Source organism: Phyllobates terribilis, unplaced genomic scaffold (genome assembly GCF_046119375.1).
Source record: "Phyllobates terribilis strain yellow unplaced genomic scaffold, ASM4611937v1 Scaffold_34__1_contigs__length_13252353, whole genome shotgun sequence".
Lineage (NCBI taxonomy): Eukaryota > Metazoa > Chordata > Amphibia > Anura > Dendrobatidae > Phyllobates > Phyllobates terribilis.
Window position 1 is genome coordinate 4206272 of NW_027362794.1, and position 25607 is coordinate 4231878.

General features: G+C 43.4%; 6 non-coding genes across 6 annotated transcripts; all 6 read left to right on the forward strand.

Moving 5' to 3' along the window:
• The first annotated feature begins 6168 nt into the window (after window positions 1–6168).
• On the forward strand, window positions 6169–6354 carry LOC141182013 (U2 spliceosomal RNA). Its single transcript, XR_012257511.1, has one exon. It is a non-coding gene; the product is annotated as a U2 spliceosomal RNA (small nuclear RNA).
• Window positions 6355–7463: 1109 nt separating this feature from the next.
• LOC141180980 (U2 spliceosomal RNA) lies at window positions 7464–7654 on the forward strand. The gene has a single exon (XR_012256600.1). It is a non-coding gene; the product is annotated as a U2 spliceosomal RNA (small nuclear RNA).
• A 1109-nt stretch (window positions 7655–8763) lies between these two features.
• LOC141180981 (U2 spliceosomal RNA) lies at window positions 8764–8954 on the forward strand. Its single transcript, XR_012256601.1, has one exon. It is a non-coding gene; the product is annotated as a U2 spliceosomal RNA (small nuclear RNA).
• A 6383-nt stretch (window positions 8955–15337) lies between these two features.
• Window positions 15338–15529, forward strand: LOC141181992 (U2 spliceosomal RNA). The gene has a single exon (XR_012257498.1). It is a non-coding gene; the product is annotated as a U2 spliceosomal RNA (small nuclear RNA).
• Window positions 15530–21695: 6166 nt separating this feature from the next.
• LOC141181970 (U2 spliceosomal RNA) lies at window positions 21696–21885 on the forward strand. Its single transcript, XR_012257482.1, has one exon. It is a non-coding gene; the product is annotated as a U2 spliceosomal RNA (small nuclear RNA).
• Window positions 21886–22994: 1109 nt separating this feature from the next.
• On the forward strand, window positions 22995–23185 carry LOC141180983 (U2 spliceosomal RNA). The gene has a single exon (XR_012256603.1). It is a non-coding gene; the product is annotated as a U2 spliceosomal RNA (small nuclear RNA).
• The last annotated feature ends 2422 nt before the right edge of the window (window positions 23186–25607 follow it).

Consider the following 25607-nt stretch of genomic DNA (forward strand, 5'->3'; position numbering starts at 1 on the left):
TCAAAGTTGCAGAAGCCAGATGACAAGCTCATTTTGGTTCAACTTCAGCAACTGTGCATTGCATTGCCATGTAATGTAACGCAATGCTATCTATCTAGCTCTCCCTCTGTACTTCCTTTTGGATAAACAGACATATTAGGCAAGCATTTTGGAGCTTTCACCTAAATAACTACAGGTGGTGAGATAAGCTGCACAATATAATTGACCTTTCAGTATATTGTTGCACACACACCATCTATTTAGCAAATGCCCTTGTTATCAACAGCAGCCTTTTAAACTCACCTGAGCTAACAGGTATGTGCGCTGGTTACTCTGCTGCGCTTAAAATTTCTTTTTTGGTTTGCTACAATGCCTTTTCTGAAACGTTGTCTCCCTCTGCTGGAACACTGACTTCTTTCATTTAATGCCTGCAGACTATAAAAGAGAACCCAACCCAAAAAGTTGGGTTGATTAGTCTGTGGCATTCTGTTAAACTGTTGCTTATGGCGGTCTCTGTGAGCTTCTCAGTGACATTCAGCCAGCCAGGTATCCTGCCTGCAGTAGATGGAATGTGGCAATGGAACGCTGGCTGCGCGTGTCATAATAGGCTCTGAGCCTTTATATACCTGCGCACAGCAGCAGCCACCTTCAGTCTGCTGCTGGACAGCCAGCAGCAGCAGGAGAGGTAAGTAATCAGCAGCCCTCCTGCTAAGGGTAGACAGCTGCTCGTTCCACCCCACCCCCCGCCTTAATTGGTTCTCCTCCCTTCCAACGGTGTTGAGGCGGGTGGGAACAGCAGGGGGTGAGGGTGCTGTGTTTAAAGAGGTGGAGTTATGCAGATCTAAAACGCGTGGATTGCAGCAGCAGCAAGCCGAAAAGTGCAGGCATGTAAGGGATCTAGAGGTTGACAACATGTCTTCTTAACGGGAGTCCAGGAGCTCATCTCCACAAATGGACTTTTCAGGATCCTTAGGTGGCTCCGTAGTTCGAAACCAATTCTGGTTATCGCTTCTCGGCCTTTTGGCTAAGATTGGGTGTGGTGTTTAGGCATTGCATCTGGTCTTGGCTGATAGGTGTTTGGGGTACCCGGCTCCTTGGCCTGGGGGGATCGTCCCACCTTACGGTGGGGCTTCACCCCCCTGCTGCTATTAGGGAGCTGGCTTAGTCCTCTTACAACGTGTTGCGATCCCTTAAAAAGGCTCACGCCTTTTTTCTTTTCTTCTGTAGTTGGTACGCTTTCGTGGAAGGATGCCTGCTACAATTTCTTTTGCATCGGGAGAGCCCCGGATGAGGAACACAATCCGTATCGAGGTCTTGGAAAGTTTCAGAGAGCAGAAAGGAATCCGCTTTGTCTGCAATACCATCCTCCTTGGGATCCTGGAGTTCGACAGAGATGACATCTTTTGCTTCCAGGACAATGAACTCAAAGGTATTTATACCATCACTTTTAAGAACCAAGGATGCTGCCAACAGTTGGTCCAGAAGGTGAACGAGCATGGTTGGAGAGATGAGATGGATGGCCTGGTGTTTTCCCTGCTTTTCGTCCATGAGGAGGTACAAATAACAACGTATTTTCCCAACCCTTTTGTGGAGAGGCAGGACATCCAAACCTGTTTGAGCCGTCACTGTGATGAGGTGAGATACATTGGGCCTCTGAAGAACTCTGTTGGCTTCTGGGGTGGGAAGCGGAGGTTTCTTGTGCGGTTGCGGAAGGATCCCCAGGGCTATGGAGGAACACATCACCCCCCCTCTACTATCACTATCGGGAAAAGTCGGGGGTATTTATTTTATGCTGGCATGCCTATGTACTGTCGAAATTGTGGGAAAATGGGGCATGTCCAGAGCAATTGTGCAGAGTCCAAGGCATTCCGTTGTAATAACTGTGGTCTACTAGGACATTTATTTAAGGACTGCCCCCATAAGGATTCTTGCAACCTGTGTGGCGTGGACGGCCATATATTTCGGGAGTGCCCACTGAAGACCAAGACCCGAACATATGCGGAAGCTGCTGGAGGACCTATGCCACGGGAAGGACCAGTTCGTGTTCCGGAGACCAGTAAAGGACCTGAGCCTCGTCCTTCTGTTTCCACAACAGAGGAGGTGGCGGAGAAGGTCAAGGGCGCGAGGAAGGAGACGGAGAGGACGGAGCAGGAGTCGGGTCTCCCCCGTGGAGAGCCTCCTGTGGCGAAGTCCCAGAAAAAGGGCGGAGGGCGGACCACCCAAAGACCGGAGCAGAGGGACTCTCCCGTCAGGGAGAAGACCACTGCGTCGATGGTCCCTGGTGTGTTGGAGCAGGGCGCCCCCAATGAGTTGGCGGTGGGGGGCTCTGTGTCGAAGACCCCAGACATACCTAGGGACTCGTGCCAGCAGACCACGGTTCTTTGTCCAGCAGGTGGCAATAATGGCGAGGTTCTCATGTCTGACCTAGAGAGTCTTCAGGAAGTGAGAGGCCATACAGCAATAGCGGAGGATGACTGCACGAGTGACGTGATTGAGCCGTGTGGAAAAAAGTTGAGAGCGGACGATCCTCCGGCATTTAATCCAGACTCGCCTGATGTGTGCCTTGCCAGGGATGATATATGGCAACCCGGTTCCTCCGGGTATCCGATATCCGGTTCGGACCCCCAGAATATTCTCTGCTTCTCCTCAACACTCGAGAGCTTGACGGGGTCTGCAGGGGATATAATGGATGACTCCCCTCCCCCATGACACAAATGCCATCTATTAAGTGTCTCTCACTCAATGTGAGATCTTTAAAGAGCCCTGTCCGCAGGGCTGCTCTCTTTGATTTTTTCAAAACATTAGACTTTGATATTTGTTTCCTACAGGAATGCGGTCTGCAACACGGACTACGGTATAATGAGCTAAAGAAAGACTGGAAACTAGGGCCCTCCATTTGGTCCGGCTCTAATGAGAATAAATCAGCTGGTGTGGGTCTGCTCTGCCGAGGTAATGCTTTTATAATCTCCTCTGTCACTGAGATTGTGCCCGGCAGAGCTATTTTAGTACATTTATGTTTTAATAATTTTAACTTTCGTGTTATAAATGTGTATGCCCCGCCAGATAAACAAGAACGGATACAATTGTTTGAGATTTTACCGTTGTTCTGTGTAGGGTCATCTCCTCTTTTGGTAGCTGGGGACTTTAATTGCCTCAGTGTAAATGAGCGCCGAGGAGGAGGTGACCCGATCCGTAAATTAGATAAATCATGTTTTTTATTAAGTAATTTGCAGACAGATTTTAAGTTGCGCGATGCCTGGAGGTCGCTATCGCCGACGGACCCGGGATTTACGTGGTCCGGTCGGGGAGTGACCTCCAGGATCGATTTTATCTTTTTATCTGAAACTTTTAGCCCTGTATATTTTGTTTTAATTCCTAATTTATTTTCTGACCATAACATATTAAAATTAGAGATAGAATACCAGGGGGAACTAAAGGTGAATAGAGGGTTGTGGCGCCTGGGGGTACACCTATTGGAAGACCCCCTGGTAAGGTCAGATTTTATCAAAAAGTACCAACAATGGAGGCAGCTCAAACCCCCATATTTTAAAATGCTGTCCTGGTGGGAAGGGATTAAAGACAAGATCCAACTTTTTTTTATCAGGGCTGGGAAGAGGAAGGCGAGGCAGAAGAAGCAGGGCTATGCAAATTTGAATACTAGACTGCAGACTCTCCTTAAATTCAAAGAGATAGGCTTAGAGGTGCATGATGATATTGTAAGCCTTAAAAATGAGATACAGTCATACCTTGAACAAAAAGGGAAGGAAATAATATTTAATTCTAAGGTGCAATTTTTAGAAGAAGGAGAAAAGTGTACACGTTTCTTTTTCAAAAAAGTGGTGGAGAGGAAAGAAACGATTACCTGCCTAGATGGAGATAGCACAATACAAGGTATGAAGAGGGTAGCTTTTAATTTTTATAGAAACCTTTTTAGCAAAAAAAGTGTTAATAATGTGTTTTTACAAGATGCTCTTAATGTCCTGGATTTTAGGCTAAATTCTGCAGATCAGGGGTTTTTAACAAAAGATATTACTTTAGAAGAACTTTTTAGTGTTTTTAAAAGTTTTTCAAGAGGGAAAGCCCCAGGAGCTGATGGTCTTCCTGTGGAATTTTATTTATCCTTTTGGGATATTTTAAAAGAGGATCTTTTAGCACTTTTTAAAGAGGTTTTTTTGTGTGATAAGTTACCCAAGTCATGGAGGAGGGGGATAGTGTCCTTAATATACAAGAAGAAGGGCGCTCGGGACGACCTCAAAAATTGGAGACCTATCACCCTCCTTAACATGGATTACAAGGTTTTAGCTAAGATTATTGCATGTCGTTTTAAAACTGTTATTAATGTGTTAATACAACCCGAACAAGTATGTGGTGTACCAGGGAGGAGTATTACAGAGACCCTAAATACGATCAGAGACGTAATATGGTACAGTAAAGACAGGGATCAAGGGCTGGCCCTGTTAGCGCTAGACTTCGAGAAAGCGTTTGACAGGGTTTCTCATGAGTATCTTTTTAAAGTTTTAAAACAAATGGCAATCCCAGACTGGTTTTTATCTCGCATTAAGAGTTTATATAACAATATGTTTTCACAAATCTCTGTCAATGGTTTTTTAACTGATTTTATCCCACTGGAATCCGGAGTGAAGCAGGGATGTCCATTATCCCCAATTCTGTTTATTTGTGCTATGGAACCCCTTTTATGCATGATCCGGAAAGACAAGGTAGTCCGGGGGGTTCCTGTCCCAGGAGGGGGAGGGGCTCAGGTTAAAGTGCTTGGATATATGGATGACGTGACGGCTATTTGCACTGATCCTGCTTCACTCCGGAGAGTAGTATTGTGCACCAATCTTTTTAGTCAAGCTTCTGGTTTTAAAATGAATTTTAATAAAACTGAGTGTTTGATTATGGGGGCGTGGGATAGAAATGACTTACCGACTGTTAATGTGAAATATGACAATGTAAAAATTTTAGGGGTTGTATTTGATGCAAATAATGATGGGCTTGTGAGTTGGGGAGAGGTTCAAGATAAAATGGCAAAGAAACTTTCCTTTTGGACCCTGAGGAATCTTTCGATCGAAGGGAAAGTCCTTGTTATTAAATCTGTTTTATTACCTATGATTTTTTATATTGCCATGGTGTATCCTCCCTCTGACTTAATGCTAAAAAAACTAACTCGTTGTATTTTTATGTTTATATGGGGCTCTAAAATGGAAAAGCTTAAACGATCAGAAATGTATAAGAGAAAGCAGAATGGAGGAAAAGATGTTCCCGATCTTCGCCTGTTTTTATATGTAAATTTTTTCTGTTTTTGTTTTAAAGCTTTTAAGTCTGATAGTACTTTTGGCCTGTTTTTAAAATACACGTGTGGTTTTATCTTTAAGAGATGGTTTAGGCCATCCTTATCAGCGCCTGTTTTATTGTGTCCACCAAAGCACCTTATTATTTTAGAAAAAGTTATAAAGACTCATAATTTAAAAGACCTTGGAGCTGACATCCTTCTGGACCGGAAGAAGCTATTTGTCCACTTGAGGAGAGAAGAAGAGACATCCCCAGTTTGCAACTACTCATGGAACAGATCCAAACGTGTGTGGAGGAATGTCTTCGGGAAGTTCCTCGCCAATGTCCATAAAGACCTTGCCTGGATGTCCGTCCACCAGTGCCTCCCAACCAGAGAATTCCAACACCGGAGAGGCCTGGTGGCACGGGCAAAATGCCCAAGAGACTCTTGCCATTGTGATGAGACCGTTATGCACCTTTTTTGGAACTGCACCTTTGCACAAGAACTCTGGGTGAAATTGGGGATTCTTTTAAAGTGGGTTTGCGGTTTAAAGGACTTTTATTATGAATATGTTTTATACGGACTTTTTAATTGCCCTACTGCATACCAATCTGAAATCTGCTGGTGTATAATAAACTGTGCCAAGAATGCAATTTGGAAAGCAAGGAATATTTTATTGTTTAATCGTGATTTTATTTCTGTGCTTGATTGTATTAAACTGGCTTTTAGTGAAATGTATGTTTATTATTTAAAAAATGTAAAAGATATGGGCAAGAAGGAAGCGAACCGTAGATGGTGCTTTTATATGTGGAATTCTATTTTATATTGATTATTCTCTGTAATGTATAATTGTTAAATGTTTTTATGGGTTTTTTTGTACTTGAAAGGTTTCGCATTGATTGTCTTGTAATCTGACTTATGCACAATAAAATTATGTTGAAACCTTATCTGTTCTTATCAGTTTAATATCTGATACGTCCCCTATCTGGGGACCATATATTAAATGGATTTTTAGAACAGGGAGATGGAAAAAGAGCTTGCTCTGTCCACTCCACGCATTGACCTGGTATTGCAGTATCTCCAGGACCGGTGCACCCCTTCTTTAATGCAGTTTCTAAAATCAGAAAGAATTGAATTCAATGTTTTTTGTTCATTTTGCTTGTTTGTCGGATTTTGGGATGGACTCTTTGGCTTCGCTTTTCTTCTCCTCATTGGATTTTTCATGTTCAAAGTTGCAGAAGCCAGATGACAAGCTCATTTTGGTTCAACTTCAGCAACTGTGCATTGCATTGCCATGTAATGTAACGCAATGCTATCTATCTAGCTCTCCCTCTGTACTTCCTTTTGGATAAACAGACATATTAGGCAAGCATTTTGGAGCTTTCACCTAAATAACTACAGGTGGTGAGATAAGCTGCACAATATAATTGACCTTTCAGTATATTGTTGCACACACACCATCTATTTAGCAAATGCCCTTGTTATCAACAGCAGCCTTTTAAACTCACCTGAGCTAACAGGTATGTGCGCTGGTTACTCTGCTGCGCTTAAAATTTCTTTTTTGGTTTGCTACAATGCCTTTTCTGAAACGTTGTCTCCCTCTGCTGGAACACTGACTTCTTTCATTTAATGCCTGCAGACTATAAAAGAGAACCCAACCCAAAAAGTTGGGTTGATTAGTCTGTGGCATTCTGTTAAACTGTTGCTTATGGCGGTCTCTGTGAGCTTCTCAGTGACATTCAGCCAGCCAGGTATCCTGCCTGCAGTAGATGGAATGTGGCAATGGAACGCTGGCTGCGCGTGTCATAATAGGCTCTGAGCCTTTATATACCTGCGCACAGCAGCAGCCACCTTCAGTCTGCTGCTGGACAGCCAGCAGCAGCAGGAGAGGTAAGTAATCAGCAGCCCTCCTGCTAAGGGTAGACAGCTGCTCGTTCCACCCCACCCCCCGCCTTAATTGGTTCTCCTCCCTTCCAACGGTGTTGAGGCGGGTGGGAACAGCAGGGGGTGAGGGTGCTGTGTTTAAAGAGGTGGAGTTATGCAGATCTAAAACGCGTGGATTGCAGCAGCAGCAAGCCGAAAAGTGCAGGCATGTAAGGGATCTAGAGGTTGACAACATGTCTTCTTAACGGGAGTCCAGGAGCTCATCTCCACAAATGGACTTTTCAGGATCCTTAGGTGGCTCCGTAGTTCGAAACCAATTCTGGTTATCGCTTCTCGGCCTTTTGGCTAAGATCAAGTGTAGTATCTGTTCTTATCAGTTTAATATCTGATACGTCCCCTATCTGGGGACCATATATTAAATGGATTTTTAGAACAGGGAGATGGAAAAAGAGCTTGCTCTGTCCACTCCACGCATTGACCTGGTATTGCAGTATCTCCAGGACCGGTGCACCCCTTCTTTAATGCAGTTTCTAAAATCAGAAAGAATTGAATTCAATGTTTTTTGTTCATTTTGCTTGTTTGTCGGATTTTGGGATGGACTCTTTGGCTTCGCTTTTCTTCTCCTCATTGGATTTTTCATGTTCAAAGTTGCAGAAGCCAGATGACAAGCTCATTTTGGTTCAACTTCAGCAACTGTGCATTGCATTGCCATGTAATGTAACGCAATGCTATTTATCTAGCTCTCCCTCTGTACTTCCTTTTGGATAAACAGACATATTAGGCAAGCATTTTGGAGCTTTCACCTAAATAACTACAGGTGGTGAGATAAACTGCACAATATAATTGACCTTTCAGTATATTGTTGCACACACACCATCTATTTAGCAAATGCCCTTGTTATCAACAGCAGCCTTTTAAACTCACCTGAGCTAACAGGTATGTGCGCTGGTTACTCTGCTGCGCTTAAAATTTCTTTTTTGGTTTGCTACAATGCCTTTTCTGAAACGTTGTCTCCCTCTGCTGGAACACTGACTTCTTTCATTTAATGCCTGCAGACTATAAAAGAGAACCCAACCCAAAAAGTTGGGTTGATTAGTCTGTGGCATTCTGTTAAACTGTTGCTTATGGCGGTCTCTGTGAGCTTCTCAGTGACATTCAGCCAGCCAGGTATCCTGCCTGCAGTAGATGGAATGTGGCAATGGAACGCTGGCTGCGCGTGTCATAATAGGCTCTGAGCCTTTATATACCTGCGCACAGCAGCAGCCACCTTCAGTCTGCTGCTGGACAGCCAGCAGCAGCAGGAGAGGTAAGTAATCAGCAGCCCTCCTGCTAAGGGTAGACAGCTGCTCGTTCCACCCCACCCCCCGCCTTAATTGGTTCTCCTCCCTTCCAACGGTGTTGAGGCGGGTGGGAACAGCAGGGGGTGAGGGTGCTGTGTTTAAAGAGGTGGAGTTATGCAGATCTAAAACGCGTGGATTGCAGCAGCAGCAAGCCGAAAAGTGCAGGCATGTAAGGGATCTAGAGGTTGACAACATGTCTTCTTAACGGGAGTCCAGGAGCTCATCTCCACAAATGGACTTTTCAGGATCCTTAGGTGGCTCCGTAGTTCGAAACCAATTCTGGTTATCGCTTCTCGGCCTTTTGGCTAAGATCAAGTGTAGTATCTGTTCTTATCAGTTTAATATCTGATACGTCCCCTATCTGGGGACCATATATTAAATGGATTTTTAGAACAGGGAGATGGAAAAAGAGCTTGCTCTGTCCACTCCACGCATTGACCTGGTATTGCAGTATCTCCAGGACCGGTGCACCCCTTCTTTAATGCAGTTTCTAAAATCAGAAAGAATTGAATTCAATGTTTTTTGTTCATTTTGCTTGTTTGTCGGATTTTGGGATGGACTCTTTGGCTTCGCTTTTCTTCTCCTCATTGGATTTTTCATGTTCAAAGTTGCAGAAGCCAGATGACAAGCTCATTTTGGTTCAACTTCAGCAACTGTGCATTGCATTGCCATGTAATGTAACGCAATGCTATCTATCTAGCTCTCCCTCTGTACTTCCTTTTGGATAAACAGACATATTAGGCAAGCATTTTGGAGCTTTCACCTAAATAACTACAGGTGGTGAGATAAGCTGCACAATATAATTGACCTTTCAGTATATTGTTGCACACACACCATCTATTTAGCAAATGCCCTTGTTATCAACAGCAGCCTTTTAAACTCACCTGAGCTAACAGGTATGTGCGCTGGTTACTCTGCTGCGCTTAAAATTTCTTTTTTGGTTTGCTACAATGCCTTTTCTGAAACGTTGTCTCCCTCTGCTGGAACACTGACTTCTTTCATTTAATGCCTGCAGACTATAAAAGAGAACCCAACCCAAAAAGTTGGGTTGATTAGTCTGTGGCATTCTGTTAAACTGTTGCTTATGGCGGTCTCTGTGAGCTTCTCAGTGACATTCAGCCAGCCAGGTATCCTGCCTGCAGTAGATGGAATGTGGCAATGGAACGCTGGCTGCGCGTGTCATAATAGGCTCTGAGCCTTTATATACCTGCGCACAGCAGCAGCCACCTTCAGTCTGCTGCTGGACAGCCAGCAGCAGCAGGAGAGGTAAGTAATCAGCAGCCCTCCTGCTAAGGGTAGACAGCTGCTCGTTCCACCCCACCCCCCGCCTTAATTGGTTCTCCTCCCTTCCAACGGTGTTGAGGCGGGTGGGAACAGCAGGGGGTGAGGGTGCTGTGTTTAAAGAGGTGGAGTTATGCAGATCTAAAACGCGTGGATTGCAGCAGCAGCAAGCCGAAAAGTGCAGGCATGTAAGGGATCTAGAGGTTGACAACATGTCTTCTTAACGGGAGTCCAGGAGCTCATCTCCACAAATGGACTTTTCAGGATCCTTAGGTGGCTCCGTAGTTCGAAACCAATTCTGGTTATCGCTTCTCGGCCTTTTGGCTATGATCAAGTGCTTTATTGCAGGAGATTGTAGTTGAAGGGTACTCGGGTACCCCTCTCCTTGGCCTGGCAGGATCGTCCACTTTGGTGGACTTAACCTGCTTGCTGCTATTAGGGAGAGGGCTTAGTCCCAGGGTAACGTGTTGCGATCCCCCAGCTTCCAGGTGTCTTTCGCTGCAAGAACACTGGGAGCGCAGATTGCAAGCGGCTGCAATTTGCAACCTTGTTGCGGTTTCCATGGAGGTTGACCCTAACCTCGTGCCTCTTTATGCGAGGCTAAAAAACTCTATCCGAGTTCACTTCACGGCGGGTGGCTCGGATATGAGGAAATTAGGGTATGTAGTCCAGGACGTGCTCAGGAACCTTCTTGGCGTGCAGAGGAATGAAATTCTGTCCATCCAGGATTATCCTAGAAGAGGTGACTATGACATCACATTCACCGGAGAAGGTATTTTCAGAGATGTTCTAGAAAAGTTAAAAAAAGTTGAAAATAGTCCTGTTCTGAAAGGGATACAAATTGTTGAGCACGTCCTGGATGAGGTAAGACTTGTTGTCGTAAAAGTATTTTCGCCTTTTGTTTCTGCTCCAGAAATTATGTCATTTTTAGCAATTTATTTTAAAAGTGTTAAATGTATTGGGAAGATACTTAATGAATATAACATATGGACATCTAAGTGGAAATTTCTTGTGAAGTGTATAAGAGATCCAAATACACCAGGTGGTATACGGCTTCCCCCTGCCCGTTTTAAAATTGGACAAACAAATGGGGATTTCTTCTTTTCTGGGATGCCAGTATATTGCAGAAATTGTGGGCGCTATGGTCATTCAAAAGAAAACTGTAATGTATCATGTAGAAATTGTGCTAGTGAAGAACATGAGACAAAAGAATGCCCTAAGGAAAAGAAATGTAGTTTTTGCCAGACTCCAGGTCACTTTTATTTTTCTTGCCCTCACAGATTTCGGGAAGATGAGCAAAAGGGAAAGTCCAAGACGTCCGACCAAGGACCAAAAGATCAGACCACCCCTCAGGAGGAGGAACAACAACCTGGAGCCTCTGGAGACAATAACGGCGTACCAAATAGTGAAATGTCTCCAGAGTCTATGACAGGTAAAATACCAAATCCCAAAACCTGGCTGCAGGACCTGCGAGAGTCCAAAAGGAGGGCTGAGAAGGAGCAGAAGGGCACTACTGGTAAGGTCAAAAGGGACCGGCAAAAGGCCGACGCAGAAGCCCATGCCCAGTCTGGGTCTCCTAGGGCCGAGGGCGCTGAGTGGATAAAGGTGGGTCCTAAGAAAAAGAAAAAGGGTGGTTCGGAGGAGGCAGCAGGAGGTGAACAGATGGACACTTCTTCAGAAGGGGACGTGGACGCTGGACCCTCAGGGGTTTCGGTCTCCGCTGCTACAGGTGGGGACCGGGATCTTGCTGCCTCTGAAGAGTCAGAGGCTCTGCCTTGTGCGCAACCTCCTCCTATAGGACGACCTTCTACAGGTCAAACAGGGGCGGCGGAACCCCTCGGGGACCCACCTGATGAGGAACTGCATGGCCAGCCAATGGAGACCCAGCGGGTTCTGCCAGCCAGCCTTCCGAGCTATGCCAGTGTAGCGTCGGGTTTATATAAATGTGGTAATCTTTCCTCCTCCACGGAGACTCTCGTGACGATACTATCAGATGAGGAGGGAGGCGCAAGCCCAGTGGTCTGATCAGGTTCATCGGACAGGTAAATCCGTTGCTCTTAGTTACCTAAGTAAAATTTCTACATTTTCTAATGATGGCTGAACTCAAAGGTATTTCCCTCAACGTGAGAGGCATAAAATCTAACACGAGAAGAACTGCTCTTTTTAATTTTTTTACGTGTTTTACTGCATCTGTATTTTTTCTGCAAGAATGTAATATCCCACATGAAATGTCATATCAAAAATATAAAGATGAGTGGAAGTGTGGGCCATCTGTCTGGTCCGGATCGAATGCTGCAGGATCAGCGGGTGTAGCCATACTTTTTAAAGGGAACGTTTTAATTGATTTTATTCAGGAAATTTTACCAGGTCGTATTTTATTAGTGAAAGCTTTTATTGATGGTATTAGATGGCAGTTTTTAAATTTTTATGGATCCCCAGAGAAAAATGAAAGAGCCGAAATGCTTGATCTTTTACCTTTATTTATTAATAACTCTGAACCTTTTATCTTAGCAGGGGATTTTAATTGTGTTTTAAAAGGTGAAAACCGGCGCTCCAGCTCTGTAAGCAGGAACTACGATAAAACCTCAGGTATGCTACATGATATAGTCAAAGATGCTAAATTGATAGACATATATAAAGAGTGTCATAGTGACAGCCCAGAGGACACCGGTTTCACTTGGAACAATGCTAATTGTAGCTCTAGGATTGATTTTATTTTTGGTTCAGACAAAACAATACCTGCCAAATGTGAAGTTTTAACTAATATATTTTCAGACCATAAACTTTTATCCTTTACCATAAAAGTAAATGACAACAAAAAATGTGGTAAGAAAAGCTGGAAAATGAACGTATCCCTTTTAACTGACCCGCAGATTTTATCAGATTTTATTGAGTTTTATAGGAAATGTAGAAAAGGGAAAAAAACAAATGAGACTATGAGTGTATGGTGGGATAGAATGAAAGTAAAAATAAAAGACTTTTTTATTAAAAAGAGTATATGTAGAGCCAAAGAAAAATATGAAGAATATAGAATTTTAAATACCCGCCTACAAACATTATTTAAGCTCAGAGACAATGGGATAGATGTACAACTTGATATTTCAAACTTAAAAGAAGAGATTTCAAAATGGCTAGAACAAAAAGGAAAAGAGATAATTTTTCGTTCTAGAGTACAACATATAGAAGAAAATGAAAAGTGTTCCAGATATTTTTTTAGGAAAAATAAAAAAGAAAAAGTGATAATTGACCATATAGATGGTGAGAATAATATAAAAAATATGCTGGGTAAAGTAGAGGTTTTTTTTTCTAATCTTTTTCATGGAAAAAATATAGATAATAAATTAATGGATGATTCGCTGAAAGGACTAACGGCTGTTTTAGATCCCGCATCCCAAGAGTTTTTATCCCAAGTTTTAACGGAACAAGAAGTATTAAAAACTATTAAAAGTTTTAAAAATGGAAAGGTCCCTGGTCCTGATGGCATCCCAATAGAATTTTATGTATGTTTTTATGATATTTTAAAAGATGATTTGTTTTATTTGTTTACTGAGGTTTTTAATAATAAGGTTTTATTAAATTCCTGGAAGAAAGGTGAAGTCTCCCTCCTATACAAAAAAGGTGATAAATCAAAATTAGAAAACTGGAGACCAATAACACTTTTAAATTGTGACTATAAAATAATGGCTAAAATTTGTGCAAATCGTCTAAAAGAAGTCATCAGCAAAGTTATTCATTCTAATCAAGTGTGTGGGGTGCCGGGGCGCAGTATATGGGACAATCTGAATTTAGTGAAAGACTGTATTGAGGATGTGAAAGACAGAAAGGGGAAAATGGCGATTTTATCTATTGATTTTGAAAAAGCATTTGACCGTGTCTCACACTTTTATCTTTTTAAAGTTTTAGAGAAAATGGGCATACCAGAAGGGTTTTTACTATCGCTTAAAGCATTTTACAAGGATTGTACAAGTAAGATTTTAGTGAATGGTTTTAAGACACAAGAGGTATTTTTACGGTCAGGGGTGAAACAGGGATGCCATCTGTCCCCCCTACTGTTTATCTGTGCACTGGAACCAATGTTATGTGCAATACGCCAAAATAAACAGATATGCGGTGTCCCTCTGCCTGGAAGCGGTGGTTTGGAGGCCAAGGTTGTAGGCTACATGGATGACGTGGCGGTCTTGTGTACAGATGCACCATCACTTACGGCCACTCTCCATCAAGTGCAATCCTTTTGCCTAGCTTCTGGTTTTAAAATCAATTTTAATAAGTGTAACATTTTAAGTGTTGGGGGGATGATTTTACGTGATGTACCAATTAATGTCTCCGAATCCATTTCCATTTTAGGTATATCATTCACTGAAAATAATGATGGTTATAATAGTTGGGAAACAGTTACACAGAAAGTAAATACGAAAATATGTATGTGGAACATGAGGAGACTTACAATGGAGGGTAAAGTATTGGTTTTAAAGATGGTGATTTTACCTCTTTTATTGTATCTTAGCATGGTTTTCCCCCCGCCTGTTAATGTTTTAAAAAAGATAACCAAAACCTGTTTTACCTTCTTTTGGAACTCAAAAATGGAAAAGCTGAAAAGAGAAATCATGATGAAATCAAAAGTAAAAGGTGGTAAAGATTTTCCAGATTTTAATAGGTTTCTTTTAATCCATCTGTTCGTTTACTGTTTTAATGCCCTTTTTAAGAATCACTATTGGTCCTTTTTTATGCGTTTTAATACAGGATTTTTTATGAGAAAGTTTGGATGGTATGAAGTTAATATATCTGTGCCCCATGCTTTTAATTTGTCGACGCATTATGAGATTTTAAGGAAAATAGTGTCCGATTTTAATTTAGGGACTAAGAAAATAGAGGAATTAAGAAATAGTAAGAAACTAATTAAAGAAATACGTAAAAGTGAGGAAATATGTAATGTTGACAGATATGATGATGACAAATCTATGTCTATCTGGAAAATGATTAACGTTTTTTATCTTTTTAATGAACAGAGAGATCTGGCTTGGAGTTGCATGCACCGCTGTCTTCCTTGCCGGGCATTCCAATACAGAAGAGGATTTGTGAGGTCTGCCATCTGCCCAAGAGCCGGATGCCAAGAAGAGGAAACGGTGGAACATCTATTATGGACATGTAATTTTGCAAAGGATTTCTGGAGAAGACTGCTCCCCCTACTGGAAAGGGTGGCAGACCTCAAGGACTTTACATATAAAACTGTGCTATACGGACTTATGGAATGCCCCACAATGGACCAGTACACAATGGCTTGGAAGACAGTGAACTGCGCCAAGTCATCTCTCTGGAAAGCGCGCAATATTGCTATTTTTAAACAAGATGTTTTATCAGTGAATGATGTTTTAAGTTTATGTTTATGTGAAATGTATACTTATTATTTAATTGACAAAAAGAAGAATGTACATATTTCCAAAAAATGGCTTGTTGACCAATGGAACCTAATTATTTAAAATCTTTGTATTTTTTTTTTTTGTAAATTTCATTTGTCTTTTAACGTTTGGTATTTGTCTAATTATGCTTGTAATTTGTTAAAGTTTTAATAAACGGTTTTATCCCTCTCCAGGGGATAGCCAAATTAAAAAAAAAAAAATCTGTTCTTATCAGTTTAATATCTGATACGTCCCCTATCTGGGGACCATATATTAAATGGATTTTTAGAACAGGGAGATGGAAAAAGAGCTTGCTCTGTCCACTCCACGCATTGACCTGGTATTGCAGTATCTCCAGGACCGGTGCACCCCTTCTTTAATGCAGTTTCTAAAATCAGAAAGAATTGAATTCAATGTTTTTTGTTCATTTTGCTTGTTTGTCGGATTTTGGGATGGACTCTTTGGCTTCGCTTTTCTTCTCCTCATTGGATTTTTCATGTTCAAAGTTGCAGAAGCCAGATGACAAGCTCATTTTGGTTCAACTTCAGCAACTGTGCATTGCATTGCCATGTAATGTAACGCAATGCTATCTATCTAGCTCTCCCTCTGTACTTCCTTTTGGATAAACAGACATATTAGGCAAGCATTTTGGAGCTTTCACCTAAATAACTACAGGTGGTGAGATAAGCTGCACAATATAATTGACCTTTCAGTATATTGTTGCACACACACCATCTATTTAGCAAATGCCCTTGTTATCAACAGCAGCCTTTTAAACTCACCTGAGCTAACAGGTATGTGCGCTGGTTACTCTGCTGCGCTTAAAATTTCTTTTTTGGTTTGCTACAATGCCTTTTCTGAAACGTTGTCTCCCTCTGCTGGAACACTGACTTCTTTTATTTAATGCCTGCAGACTATAAAAGAGAACCCAACCCAAAAAGTTGGGTTGATTAGTCTGTGGCTTTCTGTTAAACTGTTGCTTATGGCGGTCTCTGTGAGCTTCTCAGTGACATTCAGCCAGCCAGGTATCCTGCCTGCAGTAGATGGAATGTGGCAATGGAACGCTGGCTGCGCGTGTCATAATAGGCTCTGAGCCTTTATATACCTGCGCACAGCAGCAGCCACCTTCAGTCTGCTGCTGGACAGCCAGCAGCAGCAGGAGAGGTAAGTAATCAGCAGCCCTCCTGCTAAGGGTAGACAGCTGCTCGTTCCACCCCACCCCCCGCCTTAATTGGTTCTCCTCCCTTCCAACGGTGTTGAGGCAGGTGGGAACAGCAGGGGGTGAGGGTGCTGTGTTTAAAGAGGTGGAGTTATGCAGATCTAAAACGCGTGGATTGCAGCAGCAGCAAGCCGAAAAGTGCAGGCATGTAAGGGATCTAGATGTTGACAACATGTCTTCTTAACGGGAGTCCAGGAGCTCATCTCCACAAATGGACTTTTCAGGATCCTTTGGTGGCTCCGTAGTTCGAAACCAATTCTGGTTATCGCTTCTCGGCATTTTGGCACGATCTATCAGGTTTACCTGTGTGGTCTTGCCTGTGAGGTGCTCTTGGTACCCTTTCTCTCGGCCTGGGGGGATCGTTCCTCTTCGGAGGGACTTAACCCCCCTGCTGCTATTGGGAGGAAGGATTAGTCCGGGAGCAACGGGAAGGGATCCCATGAAGGCTTGCGCCTTTCAGAGAGAAGAGTCGGTACGTTCCTCAGTGAAGGATGCCGGCAACGTTCACATATTCATCGGGTGATGCCCGGATGCGGAACACCGTGAGGATTGAAGTTGGAGCAGGATCGAGGACGGAGAAGAATTTGGACTATATCTGCCATAGGATTCTGCTTGGAGTTCTGGAGTTTCGGCGGGAAGACATATTCTGCTTCCAGGACAATGAGTACAAGGGGACTTACACCATCACCTTCAAGAGCCAGGGATGCTGTCACCAACTCGTACAAAAGGTAAATGAGAAAAACTACTTAGATGAATTGGATGGACTAGCCTTTTGTCTCTTGTATGCCTATGACGAGATCCCTATCATGGTGCATTTCCCGAACCCCTTTGTGGAAGCTGCAGACATCTCGACCTACCTTATCCGTTATTGTGACGATCTGAGATACCTGGGCACTGTGAAGAACGCGGTAGGCTTCTGGTGCGGCAAGAAGAGGTACATGGCCCGTCTAAAGAGGGACCCAAGCGGAGTGGGAGGAATGCTACACCCTCCCTCAACATTTGTGATCGGTAAGAGCAGAGGCTACTTATTTTACCCTGGAATGCCGGTATGTTGCAGGAACTGTGGACAAATGGGTCATACCCAAACGTCCTGCACGGGCAGGAAAGTAGACCGCTGCAATAATTGCAGCTGTTACGGACATTTAATGAAGGACTGTCCCGCTGGGAGGAAATGCAATCTTTGTGGTGAGGCGGGGCACATGTTCCGAGGATGCCCCAACAGGACCAGGACCAGGACCTACGCAGAAGCTGCATCTTCTGCAGCTGAGCCGATGCGCCCGCCGGTCTTCACTGGCGGGCCGGCGTCGGAGGGCGGTTCGAAGGGCAAGAAGGCTGGGATGGAGCAGGGAGCCGGAGGCCCCTCTGGGGCGGCCCCTGCATCGAAGTCCCTTAACGATGGGCGGACCTCGCATGGACCGGAGTGGAGGGGTCCTCCTTCTGGGAGGGTATCCTCCGTGTCGATGGTTCCCGATACCGATCCTGTTGGGCTGGAGGGTGGTGCCCCTGTGCGGTTGGCTACAGGGGACCACGCAGCGATGGCCTCAGGATCTTCCAGGGCGATTAGCCAGCCAGATGAGGGGGCTTTGCTTCTAGGTGGCGAACATCAGGGAATCTGTGTTGGTGATCTTATCCTGATGGACCAGTCTCTCCCCCTGGAGGAGGTGGAGGAAGAGGAGGACTGCACCAGTGACCTAGTGGAGTCTGCCCCGAAAAAGAGACGGAATGTCGAAGCCCCAGCGTCTCCTGGAATGTGGCTGGGAACCGTGACCCACGAGGGGGCAACCGCCGGCTCACAGAATATCGAGTCGTTTGGGTCCTCTAGCCCGGATGTCCTGGAGCAATTTGACATACAGGGCTTTGAGTCAGGTGTCCTCATGGAAGATCCACCACCCTGACCTATGAATGCCCACATTAAGACTTGTCTCACTGAATGTGAGGTCATTAAAGAGCCCAGTTCGTAGGGCTGCTCTATTTAAGTACTTAGAAACCACTGACTTTGACATATGTTTATTACAGGAATGCGGGATACAACATGCACTAAATTATAATGACATCAAGACAGATTGGAGACTGGGGCCCTCCATCTGGTCTGGCTCCAATCACAACAAGTCAGCAGGGGTGGGCTTCCTCTGTCGTGGGAGAAATATTACTATAAATACTGTCACAGAAATAGTACCAGGCAGAGTGGTTTTAGTGCATTTTAAATTTAATGGTTTTACCCTACGTGTAATGAATATTTATGCTCCCCCTGATAAGCAAGAGAGAATTAATTTATTTGGGATATTGCCATTGTACTGTACTGGGTCATCTCCCCTGATCGTAGGGGGTGATTTTAATTGTCTTTGTGCTAGTGAACAACGAGCGGGGGGTGACCCTTTACGCAAATTGGATAAGTCATGTCATCTATTGAAAGATTTTATAACTGATTTTAAATTATGCGATGCGTGGAGGTCACTCCTGCCGACAGACCCTGGTTATACGTGGTCCGGAAGAGGGGTGTCCTCCAGGATCGATTTTATTTTCCTATCAGATGATTTTAACCCTGTAAAATGTGTTTTAACATCAAATATATTTTCTGACCATAAGGGCTTGGAGGTGCACCTAGAATACCGGGATGAACAGAGGGTCAACAGGGGCCTCTGGCGTCTAAGTACTTACCTGCTGGAGGACCCTCTGATTCGACAAGACTTTGGTAAAGCCTATCAAGCCTGGCGGCGACTAAAACCTTCTGATGCCCCTATGGTAACCTGGTGGGAAAATTTGAAAAAAAAAGTCAGAATGTTTTTTATAAAAGCAGGGAGACGTAAAGCTAGAGAGAAAAAAAGATGTTTTAGTGATCTTAACACCAAACTACAAACACTTTTTAAATTCAAAGAGCTAGGGGTGGAGGTGGGAGATGATATTGCTAGCCTAAAAACTGAAATTCAGAACTGCATAGACACAAAGGGGAAAGAGATTATTTTTAACTCTAGAGTGCAGCACTTGGAGGAGGGGGAGAAGTGCTCTCGCTTCTTCTTCAAAAAAGTCATGGATAAAAGAGAAGTGATCACAAATCTAGAGGGTGAAACATCTATGCAGGGAATGTTGAATGCTACTTTTAACTTTTATAAGCATCTTTTTAGTAAAGTGTATAGATGAGTCCTTTTTATCTGATGCTCTTAATGATCTCGATTTTAAGTTAAATTTTACAGACCAGGAGTTTTTAGAACGCGATATTGTTTTAGAGGAATTATTTTATGTTTTTAAAAGTTTCTCTAAGGGTAAAGCACCTGGGTGTGACGGACTACCTGTAGAATTTTACCTTTCTTTTTGGGACATTTTAAAAGAGGACCTTTTTATGCTTTTTAAAGAAGCTTTTATTTGTGAACAGTTGCCATTTTCGTGGAGGAGAGGAGTGGTGTCTTTGATATATAAAAAAGGTGACCGCAGTACTCTAGCGAATTGGAGACCCATAACTCTCCTAAATGTTGATTACAAGGTACTTGCTAAGGTGGTTGCAGACCGGCTCAGGAGTGTCATTGCCAAACTAATCCAGCCTGAGCAGGTTTGTAGTGTACCAGGCAGAAGTATTTCAGAGGTTTTAAACGTATTAAGGGACGTAATTTGGTATTCCAGAGACCGGGGTCAAAATGTAGCTTTTTTAGCCTTAGATTTTGAAAAAGCTTTCGATAGAGTCTCTCATAGATTTCTTTTTAGAGTTTTAAAAAGAATGGGTATCCCTAATATGCTTTTAAATTGTATTAAGATTTTATATAAAAATTGTTTTAGTCAAATTTCTCTTAATGGCTTTTTAACAGATGGAGTTCCCCTTGAGTCCGGAGTGAAGCAGGGATGCCCCTTGTCGCCCATCCTGTTCATCTGCGCCATGGAGCCCCTGCTGAGCGCAATAAGGAAAGACAAAGTGATTAGAGGGGTTCCTGTTCCTGGCGGAGGTGGCAGTGATGTGAGAGTCTTTGGCTACATGGATGACGTGACGGTTGTGTGCGTGGACCCTGCTTCCCTCCGGAGGGCGGTGTTGCGCATTGCTTTTTTTTCCCAGGCATCCGGTTTTAAACTTAATTTAAATAAATCTGAATGTCTGACTTTGGGATCCTGGGACACCGCCCAACTCCCGCAGCTCACTATAAAACGAGACAATGTAAAAATTCTTGGAGTTGTTTTTAACGAGGAGAATGTGGGAACTCAAAGCTGGGAGAATGTCATAGAAAAAATGTCAAAGAAAATATCATTTTGGGGTTTGAGGTCCCTAACAATGGAGGGGAAAATTTTAATTATAAAATCAGTGTTGTTACCCCTCATACTGTATATAGCTATGGTGTACCCCCCCTCTGATGTTTTAATTAAAAAAATGACTAAGATGATCTTTATGTTTTTATGGAACTCCAAAATGGAAAAATTATGGCGAGAAATAATGAGGAAGAATAAAATGAACGGCGGAAGGGATGTCCCCGACTTACATATTTATTTGTATTTAAATTATTTCTGCTTTTGTTTCAAACATTTTAATGGTAATAGTGCGCTAAGTTATTTTTTAAAATATACTTGTGGGATGATTTTTAAAAGATGGTTTAAGTTGTCGTTGAATTCCCCTGTTTTACTATGCCCCCCCAAACACCAAGCAATCTTAGAAAAGACTGTTCGATTTTATAGCCTTGGTGATTTTAATATGGACATTTTTAAAGACCGCAAGAAGCTTTTATCTTTTCTGAGGAGGAATGAAGATGTGACCCCCATAGTAAATTTCTCAGAAGAGAGATCGAAGCAAGTTTGGAAGAATGTCTTCGGGAAATTCTTAGCAAATGGACATAAGGACATCGCATGGATGGTGGTCCACCAGTGCCTCCCCACCAGAGAGTTTCAACACAGGAGAGGCCTGGTGGCCAGAGCAAAATGCCCCAGAGACTCATGTGTTAATGACGAAACCATCTTGCACCTTATGTGGAATTGCCCATTTGCACAGGAACTTTGGCACAAAGTTGGGATTCTTTTAAAATGGACTTGCGGTTTAAGAGATTTTAACCGTGAATATGTTTTATATGGCCTTTTTAAATGTCCGACCCCTCAACAGTATTGTATATGTTGGTGTATGATTAACTGTTTTAAAGACGCCCTTTGGAAGGCACGCAATATTTTACTTTTTAAACGTGATGCTATTTCTGTGAAGGGTTGTCTTAAAATTGATTTAGCCAGATGTATATTTATTACTTGAGGGATGTCAAATGTATTGGGAGGAGGGATGCTAATCGTATATGGGGTTTTTATGGGTGGAATTCTGTGTTTTAATAATGTACTGTTTGTGTTGTTGTTTTTGATTGTAAACCATCTTTTACGCACTTAATAAATTATGTTGAAACCTGATCTGTTCTTATCAGTTTAATATCTGATACGTCCCCTATCTGGGGACCATATATTAAATGGATTTTTAGAACAGGGAGATGGAAAAAGAGCTTGCTCTGTCCACTCCACGCATTGACCTGGTATTGCAGTATCTCCAGGACCGGTGCACCCCTTCTTTAATGCAGTTTCTAAAATCAGAAAGAATTGAATTCAATGTTTTTTGTTCATTTTGCTTGTTTGTCGGATTTTGGGATGGACTCTTTGGCTTCGCTTTTCTTCTCCTCATTGGATTTTTCATGTTCAAAGTTGCAGAAGCCAGATGACAAGCTCATTTTGGTTCAACTTCAGCAACTGTGCATTGCATTGCCATGTAATGTAACGCAATGCTATCTATCTAGCTCTCCCTCTGTACTTCCTTTTGGATAAACAGACATATTAGGCAAGCATTTTGGAGCTTTCACCTAAATAACTACAGGTGGTGAGATAAGCTGCACAATATAATTGACCTTTCAGTATATTGTTGCACACACACCATCTATTTAGCAAATGCCCTTGTTATCAACAGCAGCCTTTTAAACTCACCTGAGCTAACAGGTATGTGCGCTGGTTACTCTGCTGCGCTTAAAATTTCTTTTTTGGTTTGCTACAATGCCTTTTCTGAAACGTTGTCTCCCTCTGCTGGAACACTGACTTCTTTCATTTAATGCCTGCAGACTATAAAAGAGAACCCAACCCAAAAAGTTGGGTTGATTAGTCTGTGGCATTCTGTTAAACTGTTGCTTATGGCGGTCTCTGTGAGCTTCTCAGTGACATTCAGCCAGCCAGGTATCCTGCCTGCAGTAGATGGAATGTGGCAATGGAACGCTGGCTGCGCGTGTCATAATAGGCTCTGAGCCTTTATATACCTGCGCACAGCAGCAGCCACCTTCAGTCTGCTGCTGGACAGCCAGCAGCAGCAGGAGAGGTAAGTAATCAGCAGCCCTCCTGCTAAGGGTAGACAGCTGCTCGTTCCACCCCACCCCCCGCCTTAATTGGTTCTCCTCCCTTCCAACGGTGTTGAGGCGGGTGGGAACAGCAGGGGGTGAGGGTGCTGTGTTTAAAGAGGTGGAGTTATGCAGATCTAAAACGCGTGGATTGCAGCAGCAGCAAGCCGAAAAGTGCAGGCATGTAAGGGATCTAGAGGTTGACAACATGTCTTCTTAACGGGAGTCCAGGAGCTCATCTCCACAAATGGACTTTTCAGGATCCTTAGGTGGCTCCGTAGTTCGAAACCAATTCTGGTTATCGCTTCTCGGCCTTTTGGCTAAGATCAAGTGTAGTATCTGTTCTTATCAGTTTAATATCTGATACGTCCCCTATCTGGGGACCATATATTAAATGGATTTTTAGAACAGGGAGATGGAAAAAGAGCTTGCTCTGTCCACTCCACGCATTGACCTGGTATTGCAGTATCTCCAGGACCGGTGCACCCCTTCTTTAATGCAGTTTCTAAAATCAGAAAGAATTGAATTCAATGTTTTTTGTTCATTTTGCTTGTTTGTCGGATTTTGGGATGGACTCTTTGGCTTCGCTTTTCTTCTCCTCATTGGATTTTTCATGTTCAAAGTTGCAGAAGCCATAGATGACAAGCTCATTTTGGTTCAACTTCAGCAACTGTGCATTGCATTGCCATGTAATGTAACACAATGCTATCTATCTAGCTCTCCCTCTGTACTTCCTTTTGGATAAACAGACATATTAGGCAAGCATTTTGGAGCTTTCACCTAAATAACTACAGGTGGTGAGATAAGCTGCACAATATAATTGACCTTTCAGTATATTGTTGCACACACACCATCTATTTAGCAAATGCCCTTGTTATCAACAGCAGCCTTTTAAACTCACCTGAGCTAACAGGTATGTGCGCTGGTTACTCTGCTGCGCTTAAAATTTCTTTTTTGGTTTGCTACAATGCCTTTTCTGAAACGTTGTCTCCCTCTGCTGGAACACTGACTTCTTTCATTTAATGCCTGCAGACTATAAAAGAGAACCCAACCCAAAAAGTTGGGTTGATTAGTCTGTGGCATTCTGTTAAACTGTTGCTTATGGCGGTCTCTGTGAGCTTCTCAGTGACATTCAGCCAGCCAGGTATCCTGCCTGCAGTAGATGGAATGTGGCAATGGAACGCTGGCTGCGCGTGTCATAATAGGCTCTGAGCCTTTATATACCTGCGCACAGCAGCAGCCACCTTCAGTCTGCTGCTGGACAGCCAGCAGCAGCAGGAGAGGTAAGTAATCAGCAGCCCTCCTGCTAAGGGTAGACAGCTGCTCGTTCCACCCCACCCCCCGCCTTAATTGGTTCTCCTCCCTTCCAACGGTGTTGAGGCGGGTGGGAACAGCAGGGGGTGAGGGTGCTGTGTTTAAGAGGTGGAGTTATGCAGATCTAAAACGCGTGGATTGCAGCAGCAGCAAGCCGAAAAGTGCAGGCATGTAAGGGATCTAGAGGTTGACAACATGTCTTCTTAACGGGAGTCCAGGAGCTCATCTCCAAAAATGGACTTTTCAGGATCCTTAGGTGGCTCCGTAGTTCGAAACCAATTCTGGTTATCGCTTCTCGGCCTTTTGGCTACGATCAAGTGCTTTATTGCAGGAGATTGTAGTTGAAGGGTACTCGGGTACCCCTCTCCTTGGCCTGGCAGGATCGTCCACTTTGGTGGACTTAACCTGCTTGCTGCTATTAGGGAGAGGGCTTAGTCCCAGGGTAACGTGTTGCGATCCCCCAGCTTCCAGGTGTCTTTCGCTGCAAGAACACTGGGAGCGCAGATTGCAAGCGGCTGCAATTTGCAACCTTGTTGCGGTTTCCATGGAGGTTGACCCTAACCTCGTGCCTCTTTATGCGAGGCTAAAAAACTCTATCCGAGTTCACTTCATGGCGGGTGGCTCGGATATGAGGAAATTAGGGTATGTAGTCCAGGACGTGCTCAGGAACCTTCTTGGCGTGCAGAGGAATGAAATTCTGTCCATTCAGGATTATCCTAGAAGAGGTGACTATGACATCACATTCACCGGAGAAGGTATTTTCAGAGATGTTCTAGAAAAGTTAAAAAAAGTTGAAAATAGTCCTGTTCTGAAAGGGATACAAATTGTTGAGCACGTCCTGGATGAGGTAAGACTTGTTGTCGTAAAAGTATTTTCGCCTTTTGTTTCTGCTCCAGAAATTATGTCATTTTTAGCAATTTATTTTAAAAGTGTTAAATGTATTGGGAAGATACTTAATGAATATAACATATGGACATCTAAGTGGAAATTTCTTGTGAAGTGTATAAGAGATCCAAATACACCAGGTGGTATACGGCTTCCCCCTGCCCGTTTTAAAATTGGACAAACAAATGGGGATTTCTTCTTTTCTGGGATGCCAGTATATTGCAGAAATTGTGGGCGCTATGGTCATTCAAAAGAAAACTGTAATGTATCATGTAGAAATTGTGCTAGTGAAGAACATGAGACAAAAGAATGCCCTAAGGAAAAGAAATGTAGTTTTTGCCAGACTCCAGGTCACTTTTATTTTTCTTGCCCTCACAGATTTCGGGAAGATGAGCAAAAGGGAAAGTCCAAGACGTCCGACCAAGGACCAAAAGATCAGACCACCCCTCAGGAGGAGGAACAACAACCTGGAGCCTCTGGAGACAATAAGGGCGTACCAAATAGTGAAATGTCTCCAGAGTCTATGACAGGTAAAATACCAAATCCCAAAACCTGGCTGCAGGACCTGCGAGAGTCCAAAAGGAGGGCTGAGAAGGAGCAGAAGGGCACTACTGGTAAGGTCAAAAGGGACCGGCAAAAGGCCGACGCAGAAGCCCATGCCCAGTCTGGGTCTCCTAGGGCTGAGGGCGCTGAGTGGATAAAGGTGGGTCCTAA